The following is a 10,737-nucleotide window of genomic DNA, read 5'->3' as shown; positions in this document are numbered from 1 at the left end:
GTGTGTGTGTTTATGAGTCGCCTCTTGGACAGCTTCTCAGTGGCAGGGATCGCCAAAGTCCCCCTTGCCCAGTGACCTGCCAGGCAACCCCCACAGAGTGTGTTCATTCTACACACTCACCCAATAAATATGTATGGAGCCTTTTACAGACACTGTTCTAGGCTCTGTGGACACAGCATGAACAAAGCAGACATGGCTTCCCTTCTCTTGGCTCCTGCCTTCTCACGGGAGAGAAAGGCAATACACAGGTGCAGAAACTCAGGAACAGTAAGTGGTACACAGCAAATAAATCAGGGAATGAGATGAAAACCAAATGAGCTGGGCATCTGGAAGACAGAGACTTATTAGGATGACAATCTTTTTCTCAAAAAAGCAGGCACCTGAATGAAGCGAGGGAGACCGTGTGTGCCGAGGGTCACGTACAAAACCTCAACTATTCTTTCCAAAGACCCTAAGAAGTAAGTGCTATTGTTATCTGCATTTTACAGATGAAGAAACTGAGGTTCAGAGAGGTTAAGTAACTTGCCCAAGGTCATCCAGCCGGCAAATGGTGGAACTAGGCGAGGAACCCAGGTATCTGGCTGTAGAATCCAAGCTCTTAAAGAATTTGAATTGGGACTTCCCTGGCGGTCTAGTAGTTAAGGATCCTCCTTCCAATGCAGGGGACAGGGGTTCGATCCCTGATCGGGGAACTAAGATCCCGCATGCCGTGGGGAAACTAAGCCCTTGCACCACAACCACTGAGCACCCAAGCCACAACTAGAGAGAAGCCCACGCACTGCAACAAAGATCCTGGGCAACTAAGACCCGACGCAGCCAAAAATAAATAAATCAATAAATAGTTAAAAAAAAATAAAGAATTTGAATTGATATGAGCAGAAACAAGCGCTGGGTATTACCTGGAAGAGCCGAGGGGTAGGAGTGGTGAGTAGGGGTGGAAGATAGAGCCTAGGACCAAACCAGTCTTTGAGGATAAACGATACCATTACAGACAGAGAGATTGAAATAATAGTGACAAACATTTACAGCGGACTAACTTCAACTGGGTTCCATTCTAAAAGCTTTACAAGTGTTAATGCAATTCTGGTAACAATGCAATGGGTAGGTGGTATCAAGAGTCCTTACTCCACAGAAGCAGCAACTTAGAGAGGTTCATTAACTTGCCCAAGTTCACACAGCCGAAAAATGGCAGAACCAGGAATCAGACCCGGGCATTCAGCTACAACATCCATGCACTCAACCACAGCCTATGTAGAAACTGCTGAGAAAGCCCAGAAAGGCAACAAATTAGTGGGCAGCATCTGAGCTGATACCCAGTGCCAAGCAGAGCTCTGAGCCATAGTAAATGCTGACTATTTGTCAGATGAATAGATGGTGTCCTGGTCTCACCCATGTGCATTTCACATCCTCAGGCTGCAAGTGACTCGATTTCTGGGAAAATACTTAATACTGCTCCTATATCCTCCTAGGCTGAAGGTACATTGTGGGTGCTGACAATTTTTATTTTTAGGAGACAATGAAGAAGCAATCGTGATTGGAAGAAATATCCTCTCCACCCCACCTTAGGGAAGATTCTTTTTTTCTTTTTGGCTGTGTTGGGTCTTCATAGCTGTGCATGGGCTTTCTGTAGTTGTGGTGAGCAGGGGCTAGTCTTCCTTGAGGTGTGCTTCTCAGTGAGATGGCTTCTCTTGTTGCTGAGCACGGGCTCTAGGCACTCGGGCTCCAGTAGTTGCAGCACTCAGGCTCAGTCGTTGTGGCACGCAGGCTTAGTTGCTCCACGGCATGTGGGATCTTCCCGCCCCAGGGATCGAAGCTGTGTCCCCTGCATTGGCAGGTGGATTCTTAACCACTGCACCACCAGGGAAGTCCCAGGGCTCTTATTCTTTCATCCACCTTACATTTTCACCCTGGGCAGCAATTCCAGAAAAGACTTCTCTGGGTGATCTTGTTACCATGTCTCATCTCTGTTCTTCTGGGAAAGCAGAGACCATATCTCAGCTATTTGCCAGTGGACAGGGGCTGTGGGGTCCCATGTGCTGCAGACGCGCAGATCTAAGCAGGCACCTACCCGACAGAGAGCAGGTGAGGGCCCTGGATCCTGGGGTGGTGGGGACAGAGCAAGCCCGTGGCCTGGAGCCAGGCCCTAACACGGGCCAGTCTGTCCACAGGATCCAGCTTGGAACTCACAGCTCTGCTGGTTGGTACCCCTTCTCTAAACAGGCTCTGTGCTAGGATCTGAACGGGACCACCAAGGGACGGGCGTCACCCATTCAGCATCCATTCATTCAGCTCCCTCCTTCCCGCCCTCATCCATCCTTTTACCGATACTTATTTGAACACTAACCAAGTTCTAATGACTCTTTCAGTCACTGGGGCATTAAAAGGGGGACCAAGATTCTTCCCCCACACCCTCCTCCCACAAGACACCTGCTCATCTCCTGTGACGCTGAGACTCTCAGGGGATCAGGCATTCACCAAATAATCTCACACATCGTTGAAAGGACCAGGAGCTAAGACGGCATGGAACGAGGCAGCTGGCAGAGGGAGGGCTGGCAGTAGAGGAGGGAGAGACAGCGAACAGCTCCCAGGAGAAGTGGCGCTTGAGCCGAGCTCAGTCGAGTGAGTGGGAGTTCAAGGTGAAGTGAGCTGAGGGGAAAGGCATTCGAGCAGAGGGAAGAGACAGGTGAAGGTGGTGAAGAGGGATTGACAGCGGCAGTTCGGGTGGTACAGAGACCAGGGAAGGAAGGAGAGATGAGGCTGGAGAGACAGGAGGGGGTCTGACCCTGCAGGACCTTGTAGGATTTGTTGGGAATTTTGTCTTTCACTAGAGGACACTGAAAATCTAGTCCTGGGTAATGGGTTTAAGAGAAAGAGATGTGATTCTGTTTCTGTGTTAGAAAGTCCCACTGGCTGTTGTGTGATAACCAGAGTGGGTGAGGGGAGAAATGTGTGTGGCTACTGGAGAAATCCACACAAGAGGTGATGGAGCTTTGGACAAGACGGATGGCCTTCGAAACAGGTAGCATGGACAGAGTCAAGAAATGTTTGGGACGCAAGTCAGTAAGACAGCTCTGTGACCACAGCGGATTCAGAAATATGTTTGCTACTCACCCCTCCCACCCAGACAACCGTTAAGACTCCACGGGCCCTAGACACGTGTCCTTGGAGGCCATGCCCCACATTCGTGTAAAATACCCCCATTTATTCATACAAAACAGCCCATGTCAGACATGGTTTTGTAGTTTTTTAATTGAAAATATTTTAATCATTTTGCCTTTCAGATTATGTAGCTACATGTATAATTAATACATTGAATTTGCAAATGGTCACAGTTTCTGGGCCATCGTCAGGCATACCCCAAAATCGTAGCCAAGGGAGAAAATCAAAACTACAAACTGCTTCCAAATATAATCAAAATGTTTGAGTGTTACACTGGATAATAAATTAGGTCAACATCTTCACACAGGCCACAGATCTAGAACTTTGAACAGGACCTCCGCCTTAGGGCAAATGCTGTCATTGTTTTTATTCTGGGTGTGACAATAGGGTTGATTTACTCAATATACCACAATTTTGAGGACCCTCTTTCGGCATTTCTTCACTTGGAAAAAATTAGATTTATTGAGGTACTGTTTACATCCAGGAAAGTTGTCTTTTCATGTGCATAATTCCATGGGTTTGATGAATATGTACATAGTTGTGTAACCGTGACCACAATCAAGATATGGAGTGTTTTCCTCACCCCCAAAAGTTCCCTGGAGCCCCTTTTGTATTCAGTCCTCTCCCATCCCCCCAGTCCCTGGCAACCACAGGTGTGATGTCTGTCGCCAGGGTCTTGCTGTTTCAAGGTCCTCTGGTGGAATCACAGAGCACGGAGGTTTTCGTACCTGGCTTCTTTCACCCAGCACATGCACGTGAGAGCAGTCCGATTTTGCACGTGTCATTGGTTTGTTGCTTTTTGCTGCTAAGCAGCATTTCATTGTATGACATATTACCATGAACTTGTTTATGTCTTGTAAATTTATTTATAGAAACGTATCCTTTCACAATGCTGGAGGTCGGGCCTGCGCCCCTTCCAGGGGGTCTCTGGGAGATTTGCTTCCTTATCTCCTCCAGCTTCTGGAGGCGCCAGGGGTCCTGTGGCTGGTGGGTGCCTCACTGCAGTCTCAGCCTCCACCTTCGTACGGGCTTGGGTTTGGGGGCCTCCTGATAATTCAGGGTGAGCTCATCTCAAGATCCTTAATTACACCTGCAGAGACCCTTTCTCCAAAAAAGTCACCTTCACAGGTTCAGGGATCAGCACACAGGTATGACCCCTGGGGGCCGCCATTCAACCTCTTACATAGGATAGATCACATTTTGTCTCTTCTCTCACCAGCTGAAGAGCATCTGGGTTGTTTCCACTTTGGGGACAGTATAAATATCCCTGCTCTGAACACCCACAGGTCTTTGCACTGACCCATGCTCTCCTTTCTTCTGGGTGTGGGATGAGGGGGGCAGTCCTCTGCTTGGTAACACAGGAGGCACTCCAAAACAAGGCAGTGGCCTGTCCCTCTCTGTCCACCTCTAAGCGGCTGTGCCCTGGGGCCTGCGTGTCCCCCACCCCCTCCGCCATCTCAAGTCCGCTCTGCCTGTGGCTCCAGGCACGTTCAAGTCCGGTCTGCCCCGCCCCCCTGGTCCGAGGCCCCTGCCCTTGGAGAGTCAAGAACATTTATATAAATGGGCTTTTGGAGAGGAAGGTCCCCAGCAGGGTCAGGAACTGAATCTCATTTCCCAGGACTCACTTCCCCGAGCGCCAGGCTCCAGCCTCAGCCCTGGCAGTTTCTCTTCCTGTCACGGCCCCCGGCACGAGTCCAGGACAGGCTTGGGAAGCCAGATGCTGGGTCCTGCGGCTCTGCATGCCTCTGCCACCCACCAGGGACCACAGCACGCAGGCCCAGACGGGCTGATGCGGTCCCGCTGGGATGCAATTTTATCATCAACCTGTAACTTCGTTATCTCCAAACACAAATGAACAGTCGATCTCGTGAATCCCCTCGGACTCCCCCGCCGAGCCTGGCTTGTGTTTGGCTACACACGTCCTCCTGTGGGTTCAAAGCAGTCTTCTGTTTAACGTCTACATTTGCTTTTTGAACCCTTTTCATTTATTTATTTTTCATTGTTTGCTTCTGCTTGTCCTTGCCCAGTGTGGGAACACCCGGATGCTGGGCCCTTCTACCCTAAGCCGTTCCGCCCCTGTGAGATCCTGCACACCTGTGTGACCCTCACTTACCTGCTTATCTCATGCTGACGAGGACAACGTCAAACTCCCCGAGATGAAAGAGCTAATGAAGTTGTTTAGAAAAAAGGCTTGCTGGTGACCTCACCTGGTCCCCAAGGAAGGCTGCCCTGCAGGAGAGAAGGCTCTTGCTGGGGGGCCACGGAGCCCGGATTCAGTCTCCACCTCCCGTTGAATTCTATCTCCTTGACCTTCTGCTGTATTGCAACACTAACTCAGCCTGTCACTGCTCTGCAGAGTCTAGCGTTCCCTCCAGGAATCATTCCCTCCATTTAAAAAAAAAAACAAAAAAAAAAACCCTTTCTAGTCTTTTTTGGGTTGAAATGCCTGGGTTTTTTTCAGGAATTCAAAATCCTAACAGTGTCTGCTTCTACAGAGATGGAGAAATCTGCCTCATTTCCTCCCAGTTCAACTTTTATATTCTCTGCTACTCGGGGGGCTTCCTGAATTTTGTGCAACTTAATTCACAATGACAAACATGGTTTCTGGGAGGCTGAGAACAGGGACCGTTCACCCTTCTTACTAGAGACTTCAGATGACTGCTCAGACACAGGTGAAACCTCCCTCAGGTTTCCCACAGGTGAAATAGTAGGGTGAAAATCCAGGCGGCTTCAAACATAATGCAGGCCTGCCTCTTCTCTTCCAGTCCACTGCCTCCCACCTAAAGGCATAGCTGGGTTTCCATGTGACCCAAATCAAACTTAGCATTACATGAAAATTGCATATTTAATTCCTTTTTATGTTTATCAACAACCTCAGTGAAGCAGATATCACGACCTTCATTTTACAGATGAGGAAACTGAGCTTTAGAGAAATAAAGTGAGGTGTCCAAGACCTCAAAGCTAGCTAGTAATGAAAGGAAACCTGAACTTAAGCCCAAGTGTCTGTATCTCTAACGCTCATGTTTTTCCCCGCTGCCTTCTCCAACTCTGACATAATTCACAATGTGCCTTTAAACAAGTTACTCTCCTTCTCTGGGCCTCGGTGTCCTTGTCTAAGAAATGGGAATAATAAGTCCTACTCCCCAGTGTTCTTGAGAGTTTTAAAAATGGGATCAAGCAGGTAAACTAGTTAGCATACTTCCTGGCACATAAATGTTCAGCAAGTAGCACCAACTTCTATTTTCTAGTAATAGCATTCAAGCTTTTGATGGTAGAGTCAGATCATAGAATCGTCCAACTAGAAGCACCTAAAGACCATCTTTTACAGTACCCTGACTTTACAGATGAGGAGATAGAGGCCAGAGAGCTTAGAACTTCCTGTGGTCAGGCAATGTGAAAGACTGAGTCCACGTTCATGCCCTTTCAAGTACAGTTTCAAGTTCACCAAAATTAACTTTTGGAAGAAACGAAAGTTTATATCTTGTTCTCTGAGCTTCTTAGCTGCATTCTAGACTGTTGGGGGGAAGGGTTGTTTCTGTCTTTGTTTTCTGCCAAATCACAATGGAAGAAAATTTCTAAAGGAAAGGCAGTGTGGGTCAACTCTCCTTGACCTGTGGTTCTCAGCGTGAGGTCCCTAGACCAGCATTACCTTGTTAGAAATGCAATTTCTTGGGCTCCAGCCAAGACCTCATGAGTCAGAGGCTCTCTTAGGGGCTTCCCTGGTGGCCCAATGGCTAAGACTCCACATTCATAATACAGGGGGCCAGGGTTCAACTCCTAGTCAGGGAACTAGATCCCATATGCTGCAACTAAAGACCCCACATGTGGCAACAAAGACCCGGTGCAGCCAAATAAATTTTTTTTTTTTTAAAGAAAGTTTCTTAAAATGGATCTTCTAACAAATACTTCATCTGAAACTATTGTACCCATAAAATACACCTAGAACAGAATGTTATGAAAAAAAAAAAGAACAAGAAAGAGCTTTTGAAAACTTAAAAAAAAAAAGAGCCAAAATGAAAAAAATACAAAGAAGAGCTGAAAGGAAAAGTAGAGGAAATGTCTCTGAAAAACAAAATAAAAAGACAAAGAAATGGAAAACAGGATAAAGACAAGAAAATTAAAGAAGCAATCAGGGTTAGGGGTTGGGAGGGTCATCTGACCGATAGGAATTCCAGAAAGAGAGAACAGAGATAATGGAGAAGAAATTTTCAAAGAAATAACACAAGAAAACTCCAGCAAAGTTCATGGAATATCTATTTTGAAAGCACCCAGTGAATGTCTAGCATGTGTTTGGGGAAAAAAAAAAGTGTACAGCAACACACGTGTATCAATGTAAAATTTTAGAAAGCAAGGATTGAAAAAAATCCTAAAATCTTCTGAAGAGGGTAAAAAATACAAATAAACAGAACCACCCAGTAAACTGTAAGAAAAGACAGTTTATAAAGGAAAAAGCCCGTAGGACAAACCTCACTCAGGTCCAGAGGGCCTGGACTTGAATCACACATAGCCTTGCCACTTAAAGCTGCAGAACCCTGAAAATGACCCATGCCTTTTTTCTTAAATTCTTCATTGATGAAATTACGGTAATGACAGGAAGACTTTCCTATTAGGACACCAGTTGCAAGTAACATGAACTTATTCAGGTTAATTGAAGCACTGAAGGGAAATGACAAAAATGAATTATCTCTTGGAACTCAAGGGCAGGAGTACAGGTGAGCCTCAGAAAGGAGGGGCAACTGGTAATGTTCCCACTTTTCTTTGGATGTCTGCTTCCTTTTTCTCCCTGCAAACCAGTTCTTTGCTTCTTAGTTGACACGTCAATGTTGACATGTCAAAACAAGGCCCCTGAGATCTCCTGTTTGCTTCTTGCCCAATCACCTGCAGAAAGCTTGAGGAAGTCTCTCCAGAGGTCCTATCAGCTGCCATGGGGGTGGGAAAAGAAGGTCAGAGCTCCTGAGAGCCCACCCTGTGGAAGGGACACTGCTCAGGCAGGCTGGAAGGCTAGAGGAGATGGGAGGGGTTCTGATGATGTGGCTCATCTTCAAGCATCCTTTTCAAAACTGCCTATTAAACTGACTCAGAACTCTGAGGAATAAGAACTATTTCGTGTAAAGCCCTTAGCACAGAGAATACACGTAATGCATTTTACGACAGGATTTATTGTTAGTAGCTCTCTAGGGCGGCTTCCTGACACCTATTCCCCAATCCCAGCAACCTCAAACTCCTTTCTGGGGAATTACCTTTTCCCCTATTGGTTCTAAATCCAGGCCTGTGATCACAGAAACCAAAGAGCTCCTAGAAGTTCCTTTTAACTGACCCTTCCTCTAAGTGCACAGGGACAGGCAAGTGACCTAGGCTCACATGGCCACTTGCTCTCATCTGCAAAACTGAATCGGAAGCAGCTGACTTCAGGAGAGGAGAAAGAGGGAATGCTCACAGCAGTGGCTCCCTGAGCAGACCCCTCCTACGATCCAGGGTTCCTTAACTCACAGGAGCTGCCTTCCTTGTATTTCTAAAAATGATCCAGGCTTCCCTTCAATTCTCGAGCTTCTGCTATTCTTACCAAATCTCCTTTTCCTAAGTTAACCAGGCTTGGTTTCTAACTTAGCTAATGGCTATCGTATAGAAGGTGTACATTTTTAGATCTTTTAAGTATTAAATGCAAAACCACGGTATCACTGTTTTCTTGAACAAGCAGCAAAAAGCCTGAACACTAAGCTCACGCTGCTCCTGGAAGCAAGCCAAGTGGTCTTCTGAGCTGGATGGAGGGTGACCACAGCAGATGCCCAGGCTCTGAGGTGAACACAGGACAACGGCTGAGGGCTCTTCATGTGTCTTCCCCGCCAAGTGCTGTGTGTCATTTACCCCCAACCACGAACGAAACGAGTGAGTAGTGCCAAGCTGCCGAATCAGCTGCCTCAAGGACGTTTATGATTTGAACACCACTCGAGTCATCGTTTCATACTCTGGTCTCTGAGATCTGGTCTTACTCATGTGAGGCCCAGAGACTCACCTGAAGTTTGAATTAACTGTTAGATTTACTCGGAGATGAAGACCCATTATCTTCACCTGGAAGATGGAAAGATTTTGACGTGTCCAGGAAAGATCCTCTCTAGAGCTGTATAATTTAGCACATATTTATGTGTAAGGCTTGGCTAGGAGGACTAAGAACACTAAGAGCTCAGGATACTAAAATAATAATAAAAACACACCCCTGGCAACTGGATGGCACTTTCAGGTGAGTAAAGCATTTCCATTCCTTAACCACATTTGGGTTTTTCAACTTCTCTAGGGCTTGGTTTTTCTCAACTGTGAAATGTGAGGGCTGAGATAGAATGGCTGTTCCCTATAAGGTTCCTTAAGAAGACAGAACCTGCCACAGGACCAGTTCCTAGTAACCCCAGCCCCTGCTCCTTTGTGGTTGAGATGTCTAGTGTGGCAGTTGAGTGTGACTCTGAGTCACCTGGGTCCACACGTGAATCCCAGCTCTGCTAAATTCAACGTTATGACTTTTGGCAAGTCCTGAGCCTGTGTCTTCACCTCTGAAACAAGTATATTAGTTCACAGGGTTGTCGTGAGGATTCAATAGTGGCCAGAAAACAATTCACAAGGTGCCAGAGTGACTTCCTCAATCTTGCCTCTCTCCTTGTCCCTCAGCCCACATCTGTTCATCGTCTAAGCTACTATTGAAAACCCCCAACCGGGACTTAAAAATGCAGGAGACCTAGATACCATCCTATAGACTGGTATCCAGTATATTGAAACTGCAATCTAGAAAGTTTTAGGAAGGGCCCTGCTATGGACTCAATTGTTCTCCCCCAAATTTCATGTTGAAGCCCTAACTCCCAATGTGACTGTATCTGGAGATGGGTCTCTAGCAGGTAATTTAAGTTAACTGAGGTCATAAGGATGGGGCATCATATAGAACTGCGGTCTTAAGAAAAAACAGAGATGTCTCTCTCTCTCTCTGTGCCACATGAGCACACACCAAGAAGGCAGCCATCTGCAAACCATTAAGTGTCCTCACCAGAACCTGACCATGTTGACACCTTGATCTCAGAACTGCCGGCCTTCAGAACTGTAAGAAAATCAATTTCTGTTGTTTAAGCCACCCAGTATTTTCTTATAGCAACCTGAGCAGACTAACACAAGCCCTTAGTGAAAATTTTTAGGAAACGGCCACACCGTGAATGAGCTCAGAGCCTAGAACATTACCGGCCATTTAAAAATTCCTACTTGTGTCTGAACTACTTCTAACCTCTGGCGCTACTCAGAGATAACAGGGTTGGGTATTCATGCTTCTAAGCAAACAGATGCATATTCCATTATCCTCCACCTGAGGTTCTTCCCAAAGATCACACCACCTGCACCTTTCAAATCCTACCAGCTACTCAAAAATTCCCAGCTGACAACTCTTAGAGCTAGCTACTCTCTAGGACAATTCGTGATTAAAGTCACTCGATGACCATCTTTGAGTCACAGTTATTTTCCAAAACTTTTCATCATATCATCGAAGCATCTGAATTAAGAACTTAGTTGAGAAGCTTTAAGGAGCAGGAGAGAACCACAATCATTGAC

This window comes from Hippopotamus amphibius, chromosome 3 (genome assembly GCF_030028045.1).
Source record: "Hippopotamus amphibius kiboko isolate mHipAmp2 chromosome 3, mHipAmp2.hap2, whole genome shotgun sequence".
In the NCBI taxonomy this organism is placed as follows: Eukaryota; Metazoa; Chordata; class Mammalia; order Artiodactyla; family Hippopotamidae; genus Hippopotamus; species Hippopotamus amphibius.
The sequence above is the reverse complement of the archived record's forward strand: the minus strand, read 5'-3'. Positions refer to the sequence as shown.